This window comes from Zerene cesonia, unplaced genomic scaffold (genome assembly GCF_012273895.1).
Source record: "Zerene cesonia ecotype Mississippi unplaced genomic scaffold, Zerene_cesonia_1.1 Zces_u004, whole genome shotgun sequence".
In the NCBI taxonomy this organism is placed as follows: domain Eukaryota; kingdom Metazoa; phylum Arthropoda; class Insecta; order Lepidoptera; family Pieridae; genus Zerene; species Zerene cesonia.
In genome coordinates this window covers 2,239,892-2,254,497 of record NW_024045134.1, presented here as the reverse complement: position 1 = coordinate 2,254,497, position 14,606 = coordinate 2,239,892, and positions in this window count along the sequence as shown.

Here is a 14,606-nt window from a genome sequence, read left to right as displayed (position 1 = left end):
TAATAGATGTTATTATACACATAAACGTTCCTCTTGAATCACTCATCTATTATAAATCCCCATCAAAATCCGTTGCGCTTTAAAGATTAAAACATATAAGAGATAGAGAAAGACAGAGAAAGCGACTTTCATCTATACTATTTAGTGATAGACACTAGTCATTGAAAATAAACTGGTATCCGCGATTCTTAAGGTGAAGCCCATTAAAACTTATAATCACTAATGCTGCAGGCTTTACGTCTTTATAAACTTTTATTGAGTAGTTTGTACATTTAAACACTCGAAATATTTTTAAAACTGACAAGAGTTTATTGAAAATTACTATCACAATTATCAAAATACAACATATAATGAGAAAATACAATCCATGTCATATTGTTTAAATCTCAGTGTGTTTGACATTAACACAACTCTGTTTCTACAAAAGTATTTCTGATTTTATGGTCTACAATAATCACTACATAGTCTAAATCAAAGTCGCTTTTCGCTGTCTGTATGTCTCTATGCTTAGATCTATAAAATTACGCAACACATTTTGATGTTTGATGTTTATATATATGACATAATGTACAATCAATAAAAAATGAGCACAGCATGCACAATACAAATTATTTCATAAAAAGTAATAATAATAATATAACAGTAATTAGTACATAAAAATCAGTAAAAGAAGTGTAAATTTAACATGATCCATTAATATATAGGTAAATTCATGACATTTTTAGAACTTATAACTAGGAAAAAAATTAGTTGGTACATAATTATACACTGACAAGGTTGATCATATTCAGCGTCTTTTTAAATTTCCCGAATGTGTCGAAATGTATATCTAATGTTGCTTGTTTTTAATATAGATTGATAAAAGGTTTATAAGTATAATAAAATAAAAGTACAAGGCAGAAAAGCGATTTACAGGTCAGCTAGTAAGATAGTAAAACAGAATTGCTGGTACCTAGACGATAGCGAGAGTTAATGCATCCGACAAGGGCTAGTTAGGTTCGGACATTCATAGTAACTTTATATATCGCGTAGTGGTCTAAGTGAAACCTAACCCGTACACTATGGTCTGTTATAACATGCTTTTATTTGATTCACGTGTGTGTTTGTATGTAAGACTTCATTAGATTTTGAACAACTTTAAACGGACGGATTTTATTCAAACTTTATCGGTCACTATTCAATCCTACTTCCTACTAATATTATAAATGCGTAGGTTTTTAAGGATGTTTGTATGTTTGTTGCTCTTTCACGCAAAAACTGCTGAACCGATTGCAATGAAATTTGGTACGTGGATAGATGAACAACTGGAATAACATATAGGCAACTTTTTATCCCGATATTCCCACGGGATACGGACTTACGCGGGTGAAACCGCGGGGCGCAGCTAGTAATTTCATAAGTTTTTATTACTGTCCTGTTTAGTACACCAGATGTCATAATTTTCTAGCGAAAACTATTGCGTGCAGGAGCAAGAGACACAATTTAGTTGAATCTATCATTAACCGTATCGTGACAAAAGATTCGGGTTCAAATCCCGGCTCATGATCGATTTATTTATATGTTTTTATCATACGTTTTATTGAAATCTAAACTAAATTAAAAGTAAGAAAAAAGACGCATTTCTAAATAAAAAATAACTCAATTTTACTCAAGTAATTTCAAAGGTTAATGCCATGAAAGTTTTTCTTAAATTTTTGACTTGGTGGCAAATTGGTTAATGACTAATTATTGCGTAAAAGGCGTGGGTTCGTTCTCGGAACTGTTATTTGAACATTATGTTAGTAGTACTTCATTGTAAATATCGTATTTACAAAAGGAAATATGTAATAACGTGTATCATTTCGTTCAAATTCATGATTAACAGCTTTATTTTATATCTCTTGCTATAAAATGGCGTTTAGTTTAATCAAAATACGCATATTTAAGGATAATAATATGTCCTTTAATCAGGACACATGCGGTTCCTCAACGCAACGGTATTTTTTAGAATTATTAATACATTCGTAGGTCCTTTAAGATTAAGTTTCTTTTATTATTTTTTTCTTTTTAAAGGTAACTTAAGTTCTTGTGTCGGGGGGTTTTTTATAGAAAATGACAAAATATTCGTCAATACAACAGGCATTTTTTTGTTATCTTTCATTCATAAATTTTTTATTGAGCATTTCAATGCTATAAAACTAAAAATTAAATCTTTAATTTATTTATGACAATATTTGGATAACGCAGATCCAATTAATAGAACACAAACTTATTACTAATGTTAGTAATTAAATTATGTCCATCACAAGACATTCTATGCTACACCTTTCACATAAGATGACAGTTATTCATCAGGAATCCTGCAAACACAACGTCCAGAGTTTGATTTACGAATTTTTCTAAAAAGGTCATGGTACTCCAGCCATACTAAGTTTATCCCCTTGAAGTATAGGAAATGTGTGAGAAGATTTGAAAAATATCGACCCCATAAGGGGACACAGGAAGTCAATTTACTATAGAAGTAATATACTTTTTAAGCGTCAATGCAAAGGCAGAGATAACATAATACTATCATAGGTAACTGACTGACTGGTCTATAAATGTACAGCCCAAACAGCTGGACCGATCGGGCTGAAATTTGGCCATTATGATGGAGGCATCCGCTAAGAAAGGATTTTGATAAATTCTACCCCCTAGAGGATAAAATAGGGCATCCCCTAAAGTTTGTATCGCAAAATTCAGCGAAATCGAGAGAAATCTGAGAGAGAAAGCACCAGGCAATAGGTTGTATTAATATAATAAATATATGAGATTGGACTACGGGTTAAATACAGATTTGTATTGTTTAAAACAAAAGATTTTATATTCGAATGAGCTCAAATTAAATTGTTTTCTTTATCATTCTGCGAATGACAAGTGAAACAATAGTGGATTGTCATTATTTTGTTCGGTTTTGCTTTGATTTTGTAATAATGTCTTAACAAAATTATACAAAAACTACGACATTGGGGCCTTCAAGAAAAACAGCGTTAGAAGTATATGGGTATCATGTGAAGAAAGTGAATTATAATAATAAATAATAATAAAACATTTATTGATAACAAGCCACACAGAAAAAAAAACAGTAAATAAATTAAAAACTAGAACAAAAAAACAAACTATACACATTAAAACTTACAACCTAAAAAATAACTCAAGTACTGTGCGGCAACGTCTGTTATCAAAAGGGGCCTCTCAGTATGAAGCTGCAGTGACTTTTGAGTCAACTAGCAGCACTGATTTTCAGAAACCCCTATTGACAGTTGGAGTTACAGCATGTGTGATGTACGTACGTGTGTGTGTGTGTGAGCACGTGTGTGTGTGTGTATGTGTGGTTGGTGTGGGTGTCTTACAATTAATAGTCTTACATTTAAATCACATTTATCAGACGTAATTCCCTATAAAGACTAATAAAACTCAATATCCACATATCTACAAAACCCAGCATTAATTATTGTTTATTTAATTTGGTGACATAAGACATATTTAAAATATATCCACTAGAATTAAACTCTGCAAGATGACAGCATGAATTTCTCTTTTAGTTATACCGACCGTATCGGCATAACATATGCTAAGCCCCACCCTTTAGGTCGCCACAATAAGTTTATTGTAGTTTTATAAACATTTTTGTTATCGATTTGTAGTTTCTAAGTGTTTATTATATCTTTTTTTAATGTAAGAACCTAATAAAATTATTTTATTCTTACTCTTTTAATAGAAATGTAACACCTGAATTCAATTTTTAGTTAAGTATTTAATTGCCTTATAAATAACACGGCTTCGATTCCGTATCGTGAGTGAAAAAAAAAAATTCCAAATACGCACACCTAGTTTTTTTTGTAATTGTAATTATATTGAAAGAGTATTTATATGAAGCTTATTTTAATCTAGTTACTAACAGCGAATTTATTTGTATGTATTAAGGGAAGATCATCCATGTCTCAAAATCTACGAGTATATCTTCACAGCTGGCTGCTTCTCGCATGTATATTATACTAGTGGTCCGCCCCGGCTTCGCCCGTGGTACATTTCAAACCTTCCTCAATAAATGGGCTATCTAAACAAACAAACAAACTCTTTAGCTTTATAATATTAGTTTATATAATATATTTCCTATATCATATTCTTAGTGTCATTATTTTTATATAGCAAAGCAGAGTTTTTTACAGCCTGGTGGTAAGCGATTACCAGCGTACATAAACAACGCATTTACCTTCTAGAAAGGCATTACCCGCTTTTAACCGACTTATAAAACGGGAGATTTCATTTCAACAATTTCTACATTTACAACATTTCTCAATTGCTTTTTAATTCATAGCTTTCTACTGGCAGAACCGATATTGATGATTCTATTTATGTTTAAAAGCCGTCATCTCTCATTTTGTCCCATTTATTGTAGCTCTGCCCATTGGAATTAGTTTCATTGTTATAAATAATTATATGAAGTATGGATTAAAGGATCTACGATGATAATGGGGAGGGTGACGAAAAGGAGACAGGTATCTACAGATGAATCATAGATGTGTTTCGTTGTATACTGAAACGAAGATGAGAGACATAGGAATGTCGAATTTTCTTTTTGATTATAGGTCGGGTCAGGTATGGCCTGATTATATAGTCATAGTGTTGTGTTGATAGCTACATCTTGGAGGCTAGGTAGTCTACGAAGACTGAATGAGAACCTATCAACTATCCCAAGATGAACGTTAATAACTAACTGTCTAGTCAGTGGTACCAATTATTTAATAAATTAATACTTTTCAGCCTGTGCAGAAGAAAGAAGTTAACTTTTTATATTAATATGCTTTTAATTGATGTCACTTGTATTTTTGTATGTTTGTATTTAACTTCTCGGCTCGATTTTGATTTTTGACCCACTATAAATTGAATCGACTGACCAAGATTTAATTCAAACTTTGTACACTTATCAAGGATCCTTAACGAAACAATAATTTAATGAGTTTGTCTTATTATTCTGACGGTCGCCAGATGAAATAATTTCTTTACATTGCTATAGAAGCAAGTAAGACAATATAGTTAATTTCTTGTGTTTGATTTTACGCGAGTATTAGCATTTAGAAATTAAAAACTTTTTAACGGATTTTAAACGCGATTTATTCATTATATTAACCCAACGTTTCGAACACTTTACAGCGAGCGTGGTCACGGGGAGACTGAGATGTTATATGTCTTGAAGGTCATACAAAAATTGTTGTTTGTGAACTACCTCCACCTATTGCTTCGCAGTCCTAGTTAATTTCTATCATTAAGGCAAGTTTTTCAGTTTCTTTTAACTATATTTATAATACCATCATACATATGTATTTGAGCCTATTTAATAAAAGCTTTAGAATTTTGACACTAAGGCGTTTATATGTACCATCGAGTCAAAGAATTAAACTCAAGACGTTAGCAAAATCACAAGAAACTTTCCCCGGCTTCGCCCGTGGTGAAAGGATATTCCGTTGGGAATCAAATTTCACCACGGTAAAAAATAAACTATGTCACTCTCCAGCCTACCTCCAGTCACACAAATCATACCACCAAACCGTGCAGTTGCGACGTAACAGAACACCAATCAAACAAATGAATACATAATAAAATTACTACGGATAAGTACCATAACTAAATAAATAATCATAAGGAATTGTATCTTATAAGCGAATCACACCCCAACAATACACGTCACGGCGAAAAGAGATAAAACGATAGCGATTCAATATGAAAAAGCAGATATTTTTCAACCAATCGGTGAATTATTGGAAAAACTAGCAAATGAATTTATTATGCCCGCGAGTCCCCCCACCCCCCCTACCCCTTCATACTCGCGGATATGCCGGTAAGTTTATGTACAATAGGTTTTCGGGTTTTTAAATTGCAGCGGAGTATCTAATTATATTTTAGCTTAATTATTATTTAAATGGATGCTTCATTTATTATATTATTGCGCATAATGCTATTTGCGTTATTCATTTGATGGAAATATGTGTAATGTTTGTGTACTAGCTTCGCTTTGGGGCTTTACTCGTAGTATTCGGACACTAAGTAGCCTTTTTTCCATGCCGAATTAGTCTGTCTATACATAGAATTCCATGCAAATTCGGTTTAGCGATTTAACGTGTTTGATTGACAGACGTGGAAATAATTGATTAGTTGCTCGTTTGTTTGTTGTTAAAAAAACTGGACCTGTTTTAAACTTCTTTTACCATTAGAAAGTTGTACCTTCTCTTAGCCTCATTACATGGTATTGTTTCTGTAAAACACGCGCGAATCCGGAAAAGCGGCTAGTACATATATCCAAACTTTCGCATTTAAATTATACCACTTACTTAGTTTCACGCTGCTACCTTTTTCCTTCTAGTTTAGACATTTTTACTTCATAAAGTTTATAATGTGTCTGTTATGTATGCAATTGTCATAAAATATCAAGTATGTGTAGGTCATAAATTAATTAAAAAATAGTTTGCATTGAACTGTCGTGTATCATTGTAGTTCCTACCATATTTAACAAAGTCTATTGACTATAAGTAACATAAAAGGTATTTTGAAGCGGACGAGATACGCGAGTGTTATTCGCTTAAAAATTAAACACTTTTAAGGGAGTTTTTTTCGCGCCTTATTCGTTATATTATTCAACCCGATGCCCTTCAACATTTGTAGAGTAAGAGCCTCTGCAGCTCGTTTTGGGTTAGGAAAAGCTTGACGACGGGGAAACAGGAAAGGATTGGGAGAGGCGAGGGAAATGAAACGGTATCCCCCCCTCCCCTCCTTTCCATTCACCGTCCGAAACACAATACTCGTAGCATGGTACTATTAGACTCCGATGTTTCGTGGTGTGGTACTTCCCCGGTCCGAGCTGAACCAATTCATGCCGAAGCGTGCGCGACTCTCACGTTTAAAATTAATTTGTTTTCAAAATGGCGATAATAAAGACATTATATCAATTATTATTATACTAAAGACAATTAAATAAATCCAATTCTCTTCGATTAACGAATTCGCGCCTATTTTGTTTTAAACAGAAATGTCAGTAAGACACGACTGAAAATAAGTATGATACATAAATTATAACAGGATATCATCGGCTAGTCTAGATACGGTATCGGGCTTATCCTACTAATATTATAAATGCGAAAGTTTGTAAGGATGTGTGTGTGTTAGTTGCTCTTTCACGCAAAAGCCCCAGGACCGATTGCAATGATATTTGGTACGTAAACAGCTGGACAACTGGAATAACATATAGGCAACTTTTTATCCCGATATTCCTACGGGATGCGAACTTACGCGGGTGAAACCGCGGGGCGCAGCTAGTATATAATAGTGTGGAAATGGATCTTCATTCCTTATTTAAAGTCATCAACGATTTTCTTATCCCTTACCCCTTAAAAGCGGGCAGCGCATCCGCAGACACTACCTCTGCGAATTTTCATGGGCGGTGGTGATTTCTCATCATCAAGGGAACTAGCTCAGTAGCCGCCATAACATAAAAAAACACAATCCAAGAGACTCTAACACAAATGCAAACTAAATAATTTAAAACTAAAAGCGTCTAGTTAAGCTTATGTTGCGAGGAGACAAAGCTTTTTTCAAATAAAACTTTGGAAAGCTGCCCGCGACGTAACCAGCTATACTTTCAGCTTATAATTGTGTTATTTTTAGGGTACAATTGTAATGAAAAACTGAAGATTCTAATGTTCTAGAAGTAAATAATTTGTTCTTATATTGTGAGCTTTCTTTTATCACGCTTTTATTAGCTTCACCTGTATGTTTTGGTATGGTAACACACAGACATACAGCAAAGACTTACTAATATTGTCTCAATTTACCGTCTTGGTACTTACTTAAAAAGCTATGTTCAAAGAATATTTTGCAATGTACTGTTGAATTATTATCAAGTATACTAAAATGTACAGAACCCATGCGTAAAAAAAATAACTAGCGCTTGGCAATACTTGTATTGAAGGAAAATATAAATGATGCAACATTTGGACAAAGATTTCTTAGCCATACAGTAAAGCAGTCATAGATTTTACAAGCTCTAAACTGTATATTCTCCCGTAGTTTGATTTACAAGATTTTTAATTGAGACATTCCTGGGGCTTGAATACTTGATATCCTGTCCTCACCCTTTTTACTCCATTCCTTCGTTCATCGGTAATCCTTTCCTCATTCTTAGCAGCGGGCAACGCATTTACAGAAGCTCTACCTCAAATGTTCATGGTGATGTGGTGATCGCTTACCATCATCCTCCTTCCAGCTCGGTTGACATAAAATATGATTTTTGAATAAAACGATGTACTTACCTGATGCAAGATTTACTCCATCAGGCGTGCTTGAAAATATATTTAATGTTATTGGTAACTAGCTGTTTACCCCAGCTTTGCTCGCGTTATATATAAAGCTTTTGTCACTTAGTGATGATGTAGCTTGCTAATGGTGTTATAGTGTAAGAATTTTTTGAATCGGTCCATCATATTTTGCGTGAAAAGGTTACAAATATGCAAAAATATAAAAGTTACCTCTTTATACAGTTTAGATGATGGTTATGCAGAAATTTGGCAAGCAGATGGATGACATGAAGATATTTCCAACATAAACAAGCAATGTCGTGGACACAAATGAATATATACATAAAAGTATAAATACGAAAGGCTCTTTGAGTGCAAAAACTTACATAATAATTAACAAATAAGAAATAAATGACCCATAAACTTACCAGCAAGGAACCAGCCACATTCATCTGTAAAATGACAAATTACATTAGTATGTATTAAATTCAATTAAAATCCATAAAATCATAATTAACTTAGTAGAACACCTGAACAGTAACAGTATTTTATAAAAAACTAGCTGACCCAGCAATTGCTGTTCTGCCTCACTCTTATCATTTAGGGGGATGAAAAATAGATGTTGGCCGATTCCCATTGATACCGGATAAGCACAAAAAATTTCATCAAAATCGGTCAAGCCGTTTCGGAGGAGTATGGCAACGAAAACTGTGACACGAGAATTTTATATATTAGACTAGCTGACCCGGCAAACGCTGTTCTGCCTTACTCTTATCCTTTGGGGGTATGAAAAATAGATGTTGGCCGATTCTCACACATACCCAATATGCACACAAAATTTCATAAAAATCGGTCCAGCCGTTTCGGAGGAGTTTGGCAACGAAAACTGTGACACAAGAATTTTATATATTAGATATTCTAAATAAAGGTTTAAATTCTTTAAAGCACCAGTATGTAGGTTTTAAAACAATTAAATATGTCATTTTCACAAGATTTAACTTCAGATTATTTCATGTTAATTTATAATGAGATTCGCCAACTTTCAACTAACTAAACCTTTATCAGACCTGTGTGTAGGCTGTATGCGAGAACTGTAACGTTGCTACGGCGTAGCTGCTACGGCGGCTGTTCTAAACCTTTGGTTCAAAATTCAATTAGAATAAACCTATAGCCAAACTTATTTGCACAAAAATTTTTACTTATAAAACTTTAATTAATCATTCAGCTATTTACAACTCTAAGCTATAATTTGACCAGATATATAATGCGACTACTTAGCGAAAGTATAAAGTTATCTTAAAGTAACGGCTTAGTAGATAACTGAAAGAAACGATTACGATTATTTAGAATGGTCTGCCATGGACCTTACACCTCTCCAAATGTTCATGGGCGGTGGAAGCGCTTACCATCCGGCGTCCAACCAGCTCCATTGCCGAATGTGACGTAAAGAAAAAAAACTTTCAATCATAAGTTTCGGTTCATTCTTCCATGATTGTAATATTTACTTGACTTGCTAATAAAGCAATCTTAGATTCTGGAAAATACAAAATCCTTTCCTATCGGGACATTCTACAATATTAGAAATAAAACACGCCTTCATTTCAAATGTATGTTCGCAGATAATTAAACACTATATGAATTTAAAGCGATTCAATAACAGAAACTCGTAGGTTCTTGATCTTTGATTGATGACCTCATGATTAAGATCTTATCCGAGTTGCAATTTCCAAGCAAAACTGATTATGTGATATTTGTAAGTGTGAGCCGTTTATTTTTATTTATATTAATTTCCCTCCTCAAGAAAAGAGGTTATAAAAATGTTGAAGAACTACTGAACTTATAAGCAACTTGTAAAATAACATCGACATACATTCTAAACGCCATATGATAAAATGGCTATCTCACATCTAACCACGCGAGTAAACCCGCGACTTATGAAAGAAAGGAAGAAGAAAGAAACAATGTTTATTTAACACCACATAATGTGAAATTAAAATAAAAAGGTGAACTTATGACTAATCTGCGTGGTGCTAAAAACGGTAACTACTCAGCATGTGCTACGCGTAATGCGCAGCGCTGATTTTCAGTAGCCCCTTGCTAATCAATAATTGAAAATACAACTTCAACAGTAATTCATAGGAACAAGTCTCATTACATACATAAATATGAAGTAATGTAATAGAAAGAATATAATAGAAAGCACGAAATTCCTGGTACACTCGTCACGTCATGATTAACTCCGCAAAACATATGAAAATCTATATGGAGACAATATAAGGACTCAAACGTACGTTGAAAGTAGAATTTAAATATGTAAGGAATTAGGAGTGGGGTGGCGGGAGGTGGGAGGGAGCGCGGGAGGGGTGAGGGAGTCGGTTTTTCAAAACTAGAAAGAGATGAACACGCTTAGTATCGCGATCCGAGCTTCATATGGCTTAAACGATACGGAGTTAGATGGATTCGTCTTCAGATCACGAGTAATTATAACGTACATATTTGTTTAAATTTTATTGTAAAATTACTCATAGTTCGATTTGAATGGTTAACCATACTAATGCAAGAGACAGAAGGTTATCTTTTGATTCCGCTGTACAGAACGATATAAAAACTTTGATTTCATCTATTGATAGATGTGAGTTGCCTTTTTGAATAACAAATATAGAGATACGAGTATATTCAAGTTGTAAAATATTACTCCCCTAAAAATAACTATTACTAAACAATAATTCAAAAAGATCGCTCAACACACATGGCAATCAAGTATAAAATATACCAAACAATTGCATAGAATTTCATTTTATAAAAAAAGCATTTCATGTGTGCAAACTGAAATTTCTTCTAATATAAAACTATAATACGATGAATCTAAATGCTCTTCGCATTACACTATAACACGTATGTTACAGACGCACCTAGCTGTTTATATTATAAAATAAACTTATTTCTGATGTCCACAACTCCAATAGATACATAGATAACATAATCGGGTAAAAATCTCGAGATACTTATATCCCGTGACCCGTGTACCACGTGTGTCGCACGCACGCGCTGTAATGAGAGCGGGGTGGGTAGTTAGATAATTTTACAACTGCGCCGTTTCGTTTTTTGGGAGACCCCGCTCGCGAGGTGTGTACGCAGATCAGAGAGTGTAGATGTGGCAGCAGTTTTGTACCAAATACCTTTTAATTATGCTTATAATTGTTGTTATATATTCTTTAATGTTTTTAACATAAATGTTATAATTTCCTGTAATTAAAGGTGCAGAAAACCAAGTATACTTAGCAAGCTTTATAAGATTTTCGTGTGTATTCTTTGTTGGAAATGCTTTTAAATAAATAAGGATAAATATGGAATATAACAATTTGTTTGCTTGTTTGAGCAAATTGTTCAGAGAAGGTTATTCATTGGATGTGAGATTTGAACTAGCAATGTGTTATTTTTATGTATTAGTGCCTAATTTAAAAGGCGTTATTATCGTCTATAGCAAGTATTTACAGCAGATAGGATATGTTTTGTGTGTGTTCTTTTTAAATTTATGTCCGTTTGTTGAGTTCTATTTTAGAAACAATATTGTATATACAATAATATAATAGTATTGTGTTTTAAATCTACACTAATATTATAAAGAGTAAACTTTTGTATTTTTGTATGTTTGTAACGTTTTCACGCAAAATCCATTAGACCGATTTCAATTATTCTTACACCATTAGAAAGCTGCAACTTCACTGGGTGACATCGACTATATATGTACCAAGGGCGAAGCCGGGGCGAACAACTAGTTCTAAATAATATTATAAATACAAAGTATGTTTGGTTGTTTGTTTGTTTCTTTCATGTCGGAACGAAGCCATTTTATGGAATGATTTAAAAACATCACAATATCATAGGAATTTCCTTTAACTAAGCGGATAGAACCGCGGGCAGGATGTTAGTATGTTTATAAATATTCTAGCAAATTATTGATGCATTTGTGAAATATATCTTAAACAGTTTATGATAAATATTAGTGAACATAGGTAATCACAATATTCCTATAAAATTATTGAAAAAAAAAACAACATTTTCGCCTCTAGACAGTAACATGTAATAACAAAATGACGGTCTGAACAATCTAGTCTTTTCCTTATAGTTACCGTTCCTGTAGGATTTCCGGTCTAAAAACTATCCCATGTTTCTCGTATCCCAAATTATCTCACAACCAAATTTCATCCGATTCAGTTCAGTTAGACAGTATAAAGAGATATATAGAGCAACTTTCACATAATATATATACATTCATACTAATTAACTATCAGCTCGATAGGAAAGAGTATTTCTTCTGTACCGTCGTCTTTATATATTAATCTATGTCGCGAACAAATTTGCATACGTAGAAAATAGCACGCACACACGCAAAGTGTATTGATAAGTTAGAATAAGAAAGTGGGGACGAAAATAAGATAGGCCCCACGGAAATTATCTTGCGAGGTGAGATTCGAGCTTCCTGTTTTAATATCTACTAATGTTGCGAGTTATTTTCATTGAAGGTATGGGGAAATTGTTTCTTAAATCCCTCATCCTACTAATATTGTAAATGCGAAAGTTTGTAAGGATGTGTGTGTGTGTGTGTTTGTTGCTCTTTCACGCAAAAACTACTGAACCGATTGCAATGAAATTGGTACGTAGACAGCTGAACAACTGGAATAACATATAGGCAACTTTTTATCCCGATATTCCTACGGGATAGGAACTTACGCGGGTGAAACCGCGGGGCGCAGCTAATGATATTATAAATCTCAGTGTACGTATCGTCAAAATGGCTGATTAAATCACGAACGTTATTAATTACTGACATAAGTGAGATTTTGTAGGAAAGAGGGAAAATAATAGCTTCAAAGTCTAATATTAAATTTTTGGTTATCACATAATCGTGTTTTTGATATCAGTATAAATATTGTATACTAGCGGTCCGCCCCGGCTTCGCCCGTGGAACATATGTAGCCTATAACCTTCCTCAATATATGGGCTATCTAACACTGAAATAATTTTTCAAATCAGACCAGCACTTCCTGAGATTAACGCGTTCAAACAAACAAACTCATCAGATTTATAAAATTAATCTATTAATCTATACTTCTAAGAAATGATTTGGTCTGCAATGTCAGAACAATGTTTAATTTCAAATTATCTTACTTGGAATTTTAGTTAATAACTAATAAAATCTCAAGCATATATGAGTATTATATCTAAGTGTATTTAAATGACTATTTTAAGCAAAATATTAAATCGCTTTCAAAGTATCAAAACTAGACCAAATTTAAATTACACCACACGAAAAGCACCGGCTTTAAAATATACAAGAATCATCAAAATCGGTTGATCCAATAACAAGTAAAGAAATAACAAACACAAGAAAACACAGACGAACTGAGAACCTTGTTTTTTGAAGTCATCTCATTCCATAACAGCTTAAATTATACGCTAGTGTCTTTCTAATCAAAGATTGGAACAGTTTTTTAATAATTTGCATTAAGTTCTTTCCATTCTTCGAATATAACTTCAAGTAAAGCCTAATTAGACAATTGAATAGAAGAACAGTAAAGCTGTTTCCTTTTTATCTAAGTATTACTACGCCGTAGCGGCTACGCCTACTACGAATCGTAGCATTCGCCTTGAGACTACAATTAACTGCTATATTATTCTTGCATTTTTATATCATTCATTAGATTTTGACCTTTAGTTATAAATGAATCTAGTTCTATTACGATTTAACTGGTTATTAACGAAAAATAACGAGAGATAGGATATTGAATGGTTCTTTTTATTTGAAAATAGTAAATCTGTTATAGTATAATGAATGAACATTCAAATTGCATTTTTTTAAAGGACTCATAGTATTTTTTCTATAGTCAATAGCCTACACTTCTAATTACGCCGTTTTTAAAACCATTCAGCCCTGAATTACCACAATTACAATATTGAATAGAAAATAGTTCGTGGGTAGGCTTAATTAACAAAACTGAAAGGACTTGTGAATTCGAAGTAAACAGCTATATTCAAAAACTTCCGTCAAAGGCTTTTGGCCTGTAAAAATTACGGGTGTACGTGTAACCTTGAAATTTCACACTCCAACGTACGCCGAAATAGATTTTTTACTGAACATTTTTATTTGAGCGACGTGAAAGCGAGAGTGGGCGATTTTTGGCAGTTTTTTTGGCGCACAAATGAATGGAAAAAATATTTTTTAGGCGTCCGCGCGGCATTTTTTATCGGAATCTAAAAAAAAAAAAAAACAAAAAACTAACGGGCTTATGCACG